The sequence below is a fragment of the Amia ocellicauda genome, chromosome 4 (assembly GCF_036373705.1).
Source record: "Amia ocellicauda isolate fAmiCal2 chromosome 4, fAmiCal2.hap1, whole genome shotgun sequence".
Classification (NCBI taxonomy): domain Eukaryota; kingdom Metazoa; phylum Chordata; class Actinopteri; order Amiiformes; family Amiidae; genus Amia; species Amia ocellicauda.
Window position 1 is genome coordinate 53,744,152 of NC_089853.1, and position 4,883 is coordinate 53,749,034.

Genomic DNA, 4,883 nt, shown 5'->3' on the forward strand with positions numbered 1-4,883 from the left:
CGAGTCCAAGATGTCCAACAAATGGTAGGTGAGGAGAGTTTGCTTACCAGTCTTGTATCAATAGCATATCACAAGCTATTGATAAAGATGAGTCTGTCTCTGTTGGGAGGATTGAGTTAATCACCTCCAAGAAAGGTATGGGTGAGGGGAACAGGTGAGCCGTTACCCTGGAGTGTGGGAGAGCGGGGTGAGGGCTCCATTGTCACTTGATATGCTAATAGCTAATAGCAACAACAGGCAACCATGACGATCTCTCCGATTCCTGTCCTGCTCTTACCTTCCTCTTGACGTGCACCTGTGCTCCCCTTCTCCTCCCTCCCCTCTATTCCACTCTCTGGGGGCCTGTGGAACTGCCACTCAGCTTCCAACAAGGTCGAGTTCATCTCCGCCTTCGCCTCCCACCAGTCTTTGGATTTCCTCGCTCTCACCGAGACATGGATCTCCCCAGACAACTCAACCACCCCTGCTGCCTTATCCTCTCTGTTCATCCTGTCCCACTGCCCTCGTCTTACTGGGTGGGGAGGAGGAACAGGGCTCCTGCTCTCCCCTTCTCTCCTCTTCTCTGTCCCCCCCTCTCTCTCCTCTATCTTGACCCACAGCTTTGAATTCCATGCAGTGGAAATCACCTCTCCCTCTCACCTCTTCCTTCTAGTTCTCTACCGTCCACCTGGTCCACTCAATTCTTTCCTGGATGAACTTGACTTTCTTCTCTCCTCCCTCCCCTCGCTGTCCTCACCTACCATCCTCCTGGGAGACTTCAACATCCACCTCTCCAACCCTTCCCACTGTGCCAGATTTCTTCCTCTCCTTCACTGCTTTAACTTCTCTCTCTCCCCGTCTCCCCCCACTCACAGGGCTGGCTGCCAGCTAGACCTCATCTTCTCTAGGGGCTGCTCCCCTCTCTGTGACACCCATGGACATCTCAGACCACCACTTATTCTCCTTCTCCCTTTCTCTTCCCTTCCTCCCCACTCCACCCACTCCCTCTGTCACCTTCCGCCGTAATCTCCGCTCCGTCTCCCCCTCCACCTTTGCCTCCACTGCCCTCACTCTCTTACCTTCCATTGACTGTTTTTCCCATCTAACTGTGCTACCTCCTCTTTGTTCTCCTCCCTCACCTCCTCACTTGACTCTCTCTGTCCTCTCACGTCTCGTCCTGCCCATCCCTCCCCTCCTCAGCCTTGGCTCTCTGCTGTTCTCCGCTCAACCCGAACTAGTCTGCGTGCCGCCGAACAGAAGTGGAAAAGGACCAAACTCCCAGCTGCCCTCGAAGTCTACCGCTCTCTACTGTCCACATTCTCCTCCTCTCTCACCTCAGCCAAGAAGTCTTACTTCCAATCTCTCTTCGAATCCACTGTCAACAACCCCCGCAAACTTTTCTCCACTTTTTCCTCCCTCCTTGCCCCCCCTCCCCCTCCTCCCTCATCTCTCACTGCTGATGATTTCGTCTCCTTCTTCTCCTCCAAGATTGCAGACATCCGCAGGCTCTTCAATACTCCACCCTCATCTCCCATCACACCCAAACCTCCCACCGATCAAGCTTCCTTTTCTTCATTCTCGCCTCTCTCAGATGCTGAAGTTTCTGCTCTCCTCCTACGTCACAAACCTACAATATGTGCCCTGGACCCTCTCCCTTCTCACCTCTTCCAAGCGACCGCTCCTGATCTTCTCCCCTTCATCTCCTCCCTCCTCAACTCCTCACTCCTCTCTGGCTGTTTTCCTTCTGCATTTCAACAAGCTGCTGTCATCCCACTGCTAAAGAAACCAATCCTCCTACCTCAGTGACCAGTCCTACCAAGTGACATGGCGATGCTCCTCATCCACCCCCCAACCTCTCCTCACAGGTGTTCCCCAAGGCTCCGTCCTGGGCCCGCTCCTGTCCTCTCTCTACACTCACTCCCTGGGCCCCCTCATCGCTTCCCATGGTTTCTCCTACCACTTCTACGCTGATGATGCCCAGATCTTCCTGTCTTTTCCCTCTTCTGACCCTCTCATCCCCTCTCGCATCTCTTCCTGCTTGTCTGCTATTTCCACCTGGATGCACTCACACCACCTCAAGCTCAACCTCTCCAACGGATTTCCTGTTTTTCCCTCACTCTTCGTCACCTTCTGCTGACCTCCCTATCTCGATTCCCTTGGAATCCACCACACTCTCTCCTTCTTCTTCCGCTAAAAATCTAGGACTCACCCTCGATCCTGCGCTCTCCTACACCCAGCACATCACCAAGCTGATACACACCTGTACATTTTTCCTGAGCAACATACGCCGGATCCGTCCCTTCCTCACCGACTACTCGACTCAGCTGCTCGTCCAGTCACTGGTCCTCTCCCGCCTGGACTACTGCAACTCCCTCCTGGTCGGCTTGCCTGCATCTACAACCCACCCGCTCCAGCTCATCCAGAACTCTGCGGCTCGTCTGGTATTCTCTCTGCCACGGTTCGCACACGCTACTCCACTGCTCCGCTCCCTCCACTGGCTCCCGATACCGGCACACATTCAGTTCAAGACATTGACCCTCACCTACCACTGTCTCGACCACACTGCACCAAGCTACCTTCAGACACTCGTCTCTCCATACATCCCCTCCAGACCACTGTGCTCCTCCAGTGCCAGAAGACTAACTCTGCCTCCTCTCCACTCTCTTTCCTCCAGAGCCCGCTCCTTCTCATCCCTGGCCCCTAAATGGTGGAACGACCTGCCCACCGAAGTCAAAACAGCAGAGTCCTTGACCTCATTCTGGCGCTTACTCAAGACTTTTCTTTTCAGACTCTACTTATAATATTAATCCTTTTATCCCTGCTAGATAGCACTTCACAGTTTTTTATTATGCTTCTTGCATTCTTGATTTGTTTTCCTCCTTGCTCCCTTTCCCATAACCCCTGACTGTGACCCTACATCTTGACAGCACTTAGCTTTCACCGTCCAGGATGTAGGACCTCACTTACTGTACTTGTGTAAATTGTAATTTGGAATTTGTAAAATGTATTATTTTGAATTGCTATGTTTTAGTTTTAGAATTTGTAATGATTGATGCCTTGTACTTACTGTATTTTTGCACTTATGTTGTAAGTTGCCCTGGATAAGGGCATCTGCCCAGAAAAAAAATAAATAAAAATAAATAAATAAATAATAATAATAATAATAATAATAATAATAATAATAATAATAATAATAATAATAGGCAGCTGCCATTTGATACTCTGGTGAGTAGGGTGGTCACTTTGGAAGGTGGAGTTGGGCAGGGGTTCAACTTATAAAAGCTGACTTCTCCATTAAGTCTAGTTTTGCCTTGCTATACCCAGTACACTTGTATGCTGTGATCTATATTCTGGACTCTGTAATAAATCACATTGAACCTGAACTGTCTTAGTTCCAGTCACTTGTACAGGAGGTTCCATTTCCAACTGCTGTTTACCATTCAAAACTGTTCAATGTGGGTATTCTCAACAAGGTACCAAACGTGCAGCTGCAGCTGATTTTACTGGTAAAGTAGCTTGCTGACATTCTTGTATTGCAAGAGGAAGGAAATCGTCAGTTTCACACCTTAATTATAGAAAATAATTATATGATTTTTAAGGTATTGGAATAAATGAAGGACATTTTACATCATGTCAAATACATTAATCTGTGATGAAATCTGAGGCAGCTTTTCTAGGTAAAAAAATATTGTTAGGTTTTAATTTCCCAAGAAGTAATTTATTCCCTTTATTTTAGGAAGGTATTATTTGTTTAATTAGGTAGTGAGGCAAAATTTAAATTGATGGAAAAATTGCTTTGTCTCACAATTACTTACATATTCAGGGGTGTGAATCATTGAAATTGTATTTACTGTGCTTCTGTTTTGGACAGAACCTTTAATTGAATTTAAGTTGCTGTGCACTCAGGATTGAATGCAGATCACATACCACACTGTATAAAGAAAAACCTGAATCACAATTTATGGATTTCTCTGTGAAGTGTGGTCAGTGATTAGGCAGGCATTCAGTTTTAATGGCAACGCTGGGTGGGCTCGGTACTTGGACAATCAGGTATAGTACAAAACTATAACTATATACCGACAAGTGCCTTTTGTCAAATACTGGCATTAAAACACTTCACAGAAATAAGAAATCAAAGACTGAGTAAACAAATACATTTTAAACTTGGATTTCAGAAAACAAACAGGTCCAGACTCTTCTGATACAATTTAAGAAGGACTTTCAGAGATGGGGTGATGTGCTGTTCAGTTTGCACACTTGGGAAAGGTCAACGATCAGCAGCCTGTAGAAACACATCCAGGAATACAGGTTGCCAAAAGCCACTCTAGGTCAAGATCTGTAATTGCAAAAAGATTCCCTGCAGACTGTAAATTCAAAACCAATGCGGCAGTAATAGGATAGGGGAAATTTTCCACATGCTTTTTCATGTGATGTTTTCAGTGTTAATCCCATTATCATACATTCATCAATGCCTGTACTGATCAAAACCATGTCATTTACAAACCTCCAATCATTCCAAATCCCAAGACTAGATTTGGCAGAGCATGCAAGTATCTTACTCTGAGCTAAATACATACCCCTCTGTAATTAAATGAGTGTGTATTTATCTTTCAAGTCGGAAGCACTGCCCAAGGGGGAGGGGTTTCTGCACACTGCCTTAGGAACCTGATCAAAACAGCCATTGGCCATTGCCATTTCGCCTGGACCCGAGAATGTGAGCGCTCTGTGTCTTGTCTGTGCATTAGACCCTTATTGTTATTTAACAATTATTATTTGGTTGGTTGGCTTCATGGCTGGGCTGTTCACCACCGTTTTTATTGTCTGTGTCTATTTGCATTATTATTAGTTATTATTGATAGCTAATCCGACTCTGTTCCGTCCGTGTTCAGGGGCTCCGGTGTGCT

General features: G+C 46.7%; 1 pseudogene; it reads left to right on the forward strand.

The window, feature by feature from the left end:
• Positions 1 to 333: 333 nt before the first annotated feature.
• On the forward strand, positions 334 to 2,780 carry LOC136748843 (uncharacterized; annotated as a pseudogene).
• The last annotated feature ends 2,103 nt before the right edge of the window (positions 2,781 to 4,883 follow it).